Genomic DNA, 9,983 nt, shown 5'->3' with positions numbered 1-9,983 from the left:
AGGTTACACATTCATCCATTTCATTTTTGTGCTACAGAAGAATGAAGACTGATGCAAAGTCTTTTGTTTCTGTTTTTCTTTATGAATAATGCTCCCAGTGGATCCTCCAGTGCCTTGTGAAATTGCATTCGAACAGACTAGGGAGCAAGGGTACACACGCCAGTGTGCCTTTGCTGGTGGCAACAAACTGCGCTCGCTAGCAAAGATTAGCCATGACATTTTGCTTTCACTTGCACTTCAAAGCCAAACCCGTGCCCTGGTCTCAACCCCACCCCACAGAGCTCTCCACATTCAGATATCCATTCTGTGTCATGTCATTATCCCTTTGCCTCACTCTTCTCTCTTATCTTTCTGTCTTAATCTCTCTCACTTCAGGTCCTCTATCTTTCTCCTGTATAGTATGCTGTATATAGTTCTACATCTAAAATTAATATTAGGAGCCCACTGAAGATTGTTCAGTGTGGTGAAATACTGTCAAGAGAGTGCATCATGAGTCCAGGGGTTGAGGTGAAAATGTGAGAATCAAAGGACTCTGGTCTGTTTAGAGGGCAAGTGTACTAATAACACAGACTGCGATACTAAAAACCTTTGAAAGACATTCAGCACAGGGAAATTACAGTGGGAGCATGCTGTGTTAAGGATAAACAATGTGGAACATAAAAGGCTGAGATTGACAGAGGTGTGTGTGCATGTGTGTTTGAGAGACAGAGGGTGGGGGGTGCAGCGTGAAGAATGCATGTGTGTACAAGAAGGAGATTTAAGTAGAGAGTGAGAGCAGAGCAGAGCAACAGAGAAGGGACAGGGGGAGAGAGTTAGAGCTGCACACTGATAGAGAAAGAGAGGAGGAGAGAGCAGAGACCAGCAGCACAAGGCAGCAGCACGTCTGTCTCTATCTGTCGCCTCTTGGATCTCTCTGAGCACAGCTGCGGGGCTGCTGCCGACTGCGAGTGGATCCTTTCGCTCAGTGACTGTGTGAGAGAGAGCGCCTGAGTGCGTAGTACACGCCAGAGTTTCCCAGTGGCTACGCACAAGTCTGTGTTGAGCTGGTCTGCTTGTGGTACTGCCACACATGGTTGAAGGTTTGATCATCTTTGCTCTGGACTTGACTCAACACCCATGATCCCCAGCCATATGTGTCATACCCTCTCATTAAGGTAAGCAGTAAAAGTGTTTTATGGACTGTATTCTGCATTTTAGTAGGACTTACAGTGTACATTTATCTTTTGTTTGTAGATGATTATTTAAAAAAAAAAAAAAAAACCTCTTAACCCCAATGAAAGTTTTATTGTAAAAGCATGCTTGGTTAATTTAGAAAAACTAGTGTGAAACTGAATGTACAGCAAAGTAGATCACAGTGCCTTTGTCCCGGGCTCTAGTTTCACTGTTGTGCCTGGTCTGACCTGTTTTGTGCGTGCAAACATCCTGGTTGATTTCCCTACATCAAGTGATGACCCATATGCTATCTCTTCTTTTGAAACAATTTATTAGGATAGGCCCTTGAGATGAACCATCTCATTTTCAAGGGGGTCCTTAAACACAAATAAATAGACAATACAACATAAGACAGTATGTGCATTATTGGACGTTCTGACTTTGCCTCACAACAGTAGCTGGTTGATTGTTTTCATATGACAGATTCTGATGATGAGTTTTAAGCCTAAACATCTGTTAAAGCACACATGTGCTGAAGGTTAATGGAGTCAGGTCAGATTCTGTATGTTGTACAGTACAGTTTATTGAGTAAAAATTTGTCATGTGGATTGCATTAGCTCTGACATAACAGTCCCTCCACGATGATATACAGTACTGAACATACTATATTGGACTGGCAGTCACTGTGCAGCAAGCTGTATGTTTAAGACTACAGTACATATGGATGCAATATTAAGTGTCAAGGGTGACTCATCATTTAGACCCATTTTTTGAAATTTATAAACTTTGAAATGTTAATTAACAGGCAACAATGTGAATCCCCCCAACCCCCCACATGTGACTTGCTTTTGCCTGTTGCTCCTCCACTAAGCAGAGGAAGTTGCAATTTATGTTGAGTTGTAATTGAGACGCTCATAAACACAAATAGGGATAATCAAATGTTTCCCTCAGTGTCTTCCAAAATATACATATTTCCCTTTGAAATGTGAACCACAGCTATGTGAAGCTTTCTGCTGCTGCGTCTCTGCTTCAGACACATTATGCCGTATGTGTCTTCTGACTGGCTCTGCCTTTACATGTTGGTTACTATGAACTTACATTAGAACTTAAACATGGACACTTCACATAAACACGTGCTACTCATGAACATTAACATGCTATTCAAAATGGCATTTCACTCATTAAGCTAATTAGTGTTTAGAAGCCTTCCTTCCAAGGAAAATAATTGAATTTTAGAAATATACTGTAACTGATCAGCTTACTTAATTCATGCTTGAGCAGAGTATATGTTAATTTGATTTCTCTAATTGATGCTGTTTAACTTTATTGCTACTAACTTGAACTGCTGTATAACACAAACACATGGTTCTTGGTGCACAAATCACTGATTCAGGTTTGATTGCCTTGAAGGCTTTTTGTTCTCTAACAGCTGGAATAAATCTTTATTCAAGGTACTTAGCGCCCAAGCATTTACAAAAACAAAGGTATTAGTTGTGCAGTTGTAATTTTCATGGTTACAGCATGAATGACAAAACTAGAGTTCCCTGACACCACACACACAAAGTCATGTGATTATTTGGAGAGGACATACTGTCCCCCGTGACCCCATCCCTCCCACCCCCCCTATTAGGAATATCCTATGCTGCTGATATTCTACACTGGCCCTGCCAGGCGTAATAATAATTACGCAGCCCACATCCAGTATCCAACATGAGAGACCAAGCTTTGTCAAGCTCTGCTGCCAGGATTGCTAGAGGAAATATGTAATGCCTACTGCTCTCTGCCAAATTTATTCTTGATTCACATGATGTCCAGGACCACAAAAGCTCCCTGTAATAAAATATCAGTGGGAGCATAGACAGCACTGAAAAAAATGAGACATCAAAGCAAAGGACAAAGTTGTGCACTTAACAAAAGGCACTGTAGTGTAAATGCTTTGTGTGTGTGTGTGTGTGGGGGGGGGGGGGGGTTACATATATTTCTCTGGATTTTGGCTTTAGTAGAATGTTTGCAGTAGAAAATTTCAGGCAGCATGAGAAAATAAATAGGGGATGACATGTAAGGTTGTAAATGGAGTATCTTTAGGTTTTACTTTTTTAAAGGTGTTACTTGTTGCTCTGGGAAACTGCGATGGGTATTTTTTCACTATTTTCTGACATTTAATACACCAAAAGATTAATTGAGAAAATAATCATCAGACTAATAGATAATGAAGATAATCACTGGTTCTAGCCCTACATATTATGCAAGCATACATCCGTCTGTGCTGTATGATTGGTGCATGTGTACAGATGCATGCATGTGTCGTTTGACTTTCTATGTGGAGGTGATATAACCCAGTTAGTCCAACTATGTGACAGTTTGTAGGTGTTCCTGTGAACAGCAGTTTCCACATCAATGTGGGAGGGAAGGCGTTTTGAAGTGATGAGCCAGTGGGGGTGAAAGGCTGAAACCACAATTAATCAGGTTTATGGAGCAGATGAAGGAGAGCTCCCACGTAGCTTTGAGTTAGGAAGGTGATGTTTTATGAGAACATTGTCCACTAGCTGTGTGTGTGTACTTGCTCTGTGGTGGTTACATCATGTGCTGTTCCAGATAATACCCTGTCTCTTTTCTTTGCTTCTGGCTAATGTTTGTTGTCATGTGTACTTGGAAAAAAAAAAGTAAATGACAATTTGCTGTGCATCAGTCAAGAGTACAGCATTGATCATGGTTAAGGAGTGCATGTGTTTATGTGTTCACACATCACTCAAAAACCCCCTTCTTATCCTAGTTTTTGTACCAAACATGAATGGGAGAGGTCAATGACATAGAGCGTAGGAGTGCTTGATGAATGAACATTCATTATAATTTCAGTGTGGGTAGACTGTCATACAGGCACTTGTTACATCCATACATAACTTCTTTTGTAACACTACGCAAAGACGGTCATTGACTTATGAAACTAACCATCCCCCCAGTGTGTGGATCTGGTTCAGTTTATTCTGATTCATTCACTTTAACTGACAAGATAGCCATCATCTGAGCTCCACCTTTTCCGGCTCTGTCGGAAAAATGTCAGTTTGATGTTGTTATGAACCAGAAAGCAGCAGGGACGAGGGAAGCAACATAATGCAGGTGTAATCAGGTGTTTACTTCCTATTCACTCCCAGCTACCTTGCTGGCAAAACTAAAACTAAATTGAAACTGCCTATGCTAATCTTACCTGTTGAAACAAAAACACAGAGGAGGCACCACCCCAATACCTAGTATACCACACAGACAGTTCCTATGCGTTATGGTCAAATTAATGTGTACTCAGCTGTTAATGTGCCTCAGTAAGTTAATGTTTCATACATTTTTCTACATGGGCTGTGCTCACTTTACCTCATAGACTGCAACTGAAATGCAAATTGAATGCCTTATATTGTGCATATGTGTGTGTGTGTGTGTGTGTCTGCATTACGTATACCATAATATTGCTTGTACTGTTTCAGATTGTCTTGAACAGGTTAAAGAGCTCTTCATTTCAGCACCAGATATGGTAAAACTGATCATTTGAAGATCGAAACACTGTTGTTCTCAAGTGAAAGAGAAAACTAAATTAAGGATCCAAATACTGCCTGTCCTTCACAAAACCACTGTGCTATAAAAGTAGAATAAAATGCCAAATGAAATGTGATAGCTAGCCCAGAATTGTAGAAATGTTTGTGGTTTTTTTTTTTTAATTTTTTATGTTTTCTTCAGATTCAGAAGATCATAATCTACCAATGAACTGTTGTCTGAGGTACACCTGGATGTATCCTATCATTTGCCTTTAAGATATATGCATATATGCACATGCATACACAGTCATGTTATATTATGTTCTGCAAGTTGATACAAAAGCAACATGTTCATGTGTTTCGTTGTTGTTACAATTAGTCTTATTTATCTTTGACAATAGACAATTCCGGTTTTAAAACAATCCGCTTCCTTCATACCAACAGCTTTGCCATCAGTGCAAAATAAAACAGTCTGCCAATGAGGACAAATTTACTAGTCTTAATTTTTGAGGCTTAATATTATTAAATATGTTTGAACCTTTCATTGCTAAGTCAGGACTCTGCTTCTCCATGGGTAAAGGCCAGTTACCCAAAAGCTTGCAAAACCGTTGTTACCAGAGCAATGTGTTTTTCCACTTGCTTGCTCTTTATGGGTATAATTTTTTGCCCCTTGAGTTGTTACACAGTTAGATTAGTGTAGTATGCACTCCAAAAGGTCTCAGAGTCACATGCAGCAAACACAGTCCTGTTATGAAAAAGAGCTGAATTGTGCAGTGGGTTTGAATCTCAGTGGAAACTGATGGTGTTTGAGAGGAAAAAGGGTTTATTGTGCAGGTGTCAAGAGAATACGGCTTTTCTTGGTGGTTAGCACTGTGATGGGAATGAATGGAGGCAGCAGTGATCCGGTTAATACAGTATATGACCTTCTGCTCCCACAGCGATGTTTGGACCTCCAGAGGTCTGCTGTTACTGGTTCACTTTGTAGTCTTCATAAGATTGTTTTCTCTGACTCCTGAATTGATATGTTAAAATTGATGAAGCCTGACATGTGCAGTAAGGTGATGCATATTTATGAGATTCTGGGCAAGTGTAAACCAGACACTTTACCATGAAGTGGTGTTGAATTTAGATTTTGGATGTTGTAAAAAGCACACTTTGTCAATGAATAGCAGGCAATAAGTATTCACACATTTAAACAGAGCAGTGAGTAGCAGTAATATGAAACATTTATCTTCTAGGGATAATGTTCATGGGTGGGTTGATAACTAAGATTTTCTCCCCCTTATTTCATCCTTGGTTGTTTCTTTGAACATACTGTGTAAAGCTACACATAACAAAAGTCTTATACATAAAAAAGGTTGTAAAATTGCCTTTGAGGACCCTAAAAGAGAGACAGCATACAATCTGTGTTTGACAAAGGAGTCTCGTTTGAAAACCAATTGGTCCTCCATGAGGATAGGAAAGATTTTACATTCACCGTCCCTGACATTGTTATTCCTCAGGTATGCCTTGCACGCACTACCATCCACACTCTATCCTTATATTTTGCTCTTGTGAAATGGTAGTTTCAGGACCAGAGGACAAGGCAACCATTGAAGATTTGTTTTCTTAAAGAAGGGTCAGGTGGTTGTTTTTCTCACTCTGTGCTGTGTCCTTTGTAAATTAACATCTTTTTCTGTGACCCCAGGGTCTCAGGTGTTTGTAGTTTGTGTCCTCAGCAGTCTGGTTCTGTCTGCTTATGTGCTGTGTGTACATTAAGCGTAATGAAATGCTGTCAATCAGTGTTAGAATGTCTTTTCCTCATGTTCTGAATATTGACTAGAGGCTATACAGTATATCCTCGCCAAATTATTTTAGAATAGAATGTTATTATAGTTTTATAATGCTATAATCATAGAATAGTTGACTTAACATAATGATTAAAGCAGTCTCTTCTCCCTGAAACAAGCTTCTTTTTGCATTTACTTTTTTGCATTTTACTTGTGCTTTTTTTAATTTACTGTCATTTTCTGAAAATGTATTGTTGGCATGTCCAAGTATAAATTACAAGACAAGATGTAAGCTCTGTGTTTTGTTTAGACATGAAATGATTTTAATCACATTCCCTGGAGATATCATTTATGTGTGATAAGGAGGTGACAAACCCTGTATGCTGCTGTTGCATTAAGGTCTAATGTTGGAAAGCTCAGTGTACTAAATGGAGTGGTACATCTGGTTTGGGGCATTCCCAGCACTGGCTCTTCATATCCAGCTGTGCAGAAGCAATTATGAATTATGAAGTTGTGACCATAACAAATGCTACACACAGTTTACTGAATCACATAGCCAGTTAATGTGCTGTGAATTGTTATTGTTACCTATTGATATAGTCAGTGAGTGTGGCAAACTGGGGAGGTGGATTGGAAATTTCAATGGCTTTTGCTCCATGTGATAAACTGTATATAGGAGTTTATCTTCCATTTCATGTATTTGTGTAAAAACTACAGATGATTTTAAAGCTGGGCAAAGAAAAAATCCAACTTTTGTCATGGCTAAAATAGACACTGTCCATGGTCATCTATAAAAACATCCAGGTCAATATTACAATGAAACAGTAAATCTTACTGTGTGACTACATTGACACATGGAAATTTCACAGAAAAAGCATTTCAATTTTGCTCCAACAAAATTAAAAATTAATTGACGTAAGCATCTTGTCTATGAAACAGCTGTAATCTAGGATATGTGTGTGTGTGTCTATCCTGATTTTTCTTGCATTCACTCTCTGTGTTGTGTGTGGGGTTAATATCCAGCCAGCTGACACAGACCTGAGATCACATTGTCAACAGATGTGACCATAACCGTCGCCAGTACTAAATGTGTGGAGGAACACACAAAAGAACATTACATAAATTACACACACTGCTTGTTTCTCAACAGCAACTTTGGGATTTAGCTTGTGTGAAATGAACTACTTATAGTCCCTTCATTTCAGCATAGCCACTCGAAGCAGTAATTTGCATATTTCTTCAATTCCCCACATGTCAAATGGGGATTGTGAGGGTGCCACAGGCATAGGTTTCAATGGAGAAAGGGTTACCAACTTATGATTATTCACGATTATGAAAATTGTAAATGACCATAATCACCCACTTCCTCTCGTCCCCAATTAGAGCTTTTGACTCACAGCCTGAAGCTCATGACTGGGTTCAAATTTCTCTTAATTCCTCAGGCTTTCTCAACATGAAAGCACATTGTGGTAATTTTGGACATCTGACCCCTCCCCTATCTATATTGACATTTAGCAGATAGTCACATTGTCCAAATAATGCATATTAATACTGCTAAAACAGATTCAAATTAAGAGCAACATTAACATTGTCAGCAGTGGCTAGATATTCATGTGTTCTGTTGCAGTTTGAAAACTGTGGTTATACACACAGTTGGCAGCTTAGTAGGAACCTAAGGTGTCCCTAATAAACTGCTATAAATTACATAGTATAAACGTTTAAATCAACATCGACATATGATACTAGTTTAACATGATAAACATTTATTTTTTTTTACGTTCATTAAATCTTGGCTTGTTAAATTAGGTTTGGATCAAGCTACAACAGAATCAACATCTTTGTCAGCACAGTTTGTATCCAAACAAAACTGGACCCACAACCCCCTCCACACCCCTCTCACAGCTCTCAAACCAAATATACACTCATGCTGAGCGTGGTTACATAATTAAGGTTTACATGACTCTACAAGAATAGCATAAGGGAATCCATGAGAGCTTGAAAAACATAAACTATTTTTAAGCAGCCTCTTTAATGCTTTGTTGTGACAAGTTCACATTCTTATTCTCATTTGGACTCCTCTCACTGAAGTGACACAAACAGACAGTTTAAAAATAAAAGTGTGATTCAGACGGTAATCCCTGACTGAGCAGCTGCTCTCTCCATGACTCTGGGAGTGTTTGTGAATGTTTGTGTCTATACTATGCTGTAGCGGTTGGTTGCTGCCACTGTCGGCCCGTTTTAACTCACCATAACATGGTAGTTTCCACTTCAGCTGTGTGCTTTCCCATGATGGGTATGCAGCTCTCAGCAGACAGAAGTCACCTGAAACCGGAGCTGAGAGTATCAGAGTGGACAACAGAAACATGTCACTCTGCCCTGCCCTTGCCATCACAGTATTAATTAAATGAAAAAGAAATAAGCATTATTTATTCACGTTGTTTCTTGGCAAAGCTACAGGGAGCCACTGTATAGGGGCTTAAGAGCCACATGTGGCTCCAGAGCCATGGGTTGCCAACCCTGCGCAAGCGCTCTGTTGTCAGAAAAACAATTTTTGACATTTGTGAATCGAGTCAGAATTGCCCATATTCGCATCGCAATGCATCTAAGAATCGATTTTTTCCCCCTAACCCTACTATGCTGTGTGTGTCTCTGTATATGAATGTGTGTAATGGGCTGGTTGTGTGCAGAATAATGTGAGCAATGTAGTGTTGTCATTTTACCCAATGTTCTATCTACTTGTAAGCAATATACAACTGTACTTAAACCATTTGTTTTCCAATAGGTATACTGGCCTCATTGAAATATCATTCGCAGACATTTGACTGTGAATGTAACATTTCAGCTGCATGCAATAACGCCGTGAAACTCTGTGAACCCATGCTGTATATACAGTTTACAGTGAATTGTGTAATATGTTGAGAATGAGAGGATGAACAATTGTTTAATGATGTTACACAAAGATTGGGTGATTTGCCTCAAAGCTGAAAGAGGCCTTTGGCTCTGACATGGACATCTGCCATTTACAGTAACCTGAAGAGAAATATGCTTTGGCGTTTGTACAGAATGTGCGTGTATGTGTGTGTGTGTGTGTGTGTGTGTGTGTATGTATAAATACCCGCGTGTGATTATCTTCGAGCATGGTCATTACCCCAGGGTAGTTATATCCTGAATGACAAGCAACCAAATGTCAACTGTCCTTATCCTCTTGTACTTCATACATTATGTATGAGACTGTCACTCCCAGGTTAGACTGTAAGAACAACATGAACACGCTCTTGCACACAGACACAACACATACTGATAAATGCATAAAAACAACCCCAGACATACATTTACACACTAAATTTCACTGGCAAGGGTATGGCCATTAAATTAATAGGTTGTGTTCACTGTTACCAAATGTCTACCTCCCCTTGTCTTTGATTTAATGGCTCCCTTACCTCAGCACAGAACGTGTCGTGTTAAGGCTTAACAAACTACCCTGGAATGACAGTTTTATTGTAAAAAGTGTCATATATCTGTAAATGTGATTCCAAAT

General features: G+C 39.4%; 1 protein-coding gene across 1 annotated transcript in view; it reads left to right on the top strand.

The window, feature by feature from the left end:
* Nucleotides 1-803: 803 nt before the first annotated feature.
* opn7b (opsin 7, group member b) overlaps nucleotides 804-9,983 on the top strand; it is a 55,446-nt gene continuing 46,266 nt past the window's right edge. The window contains exon 1 of the mRNA XM_018668218.2: nucleotides 804-1,154. The gene's annotated coding sequence lies outside the window, so the exon portion shown is untranslated. The remainder of the gene's footprint in view (nucleotides 1,155-9,983) is intronic.

Source organism: Lates calcarifer, linkage group LG6, assembly GCF_001640805.2.
Source record: "Lates calcarifer isolate ASB-BC8 linkage group LG6, TLL_Latcal_v3, whole genome shotgun sequence".
In the NCBI taxonomy this organism is placed as follows: Eukaryota; Metazoa; Chordata; class Actinopteri; family Centropomidae; genus Lates; species Lates calcarifer.
Note: the sequence above shows the minus strand (reverse complement) of the source record. Positions and strands in the feature narration are given on the sequence as shown.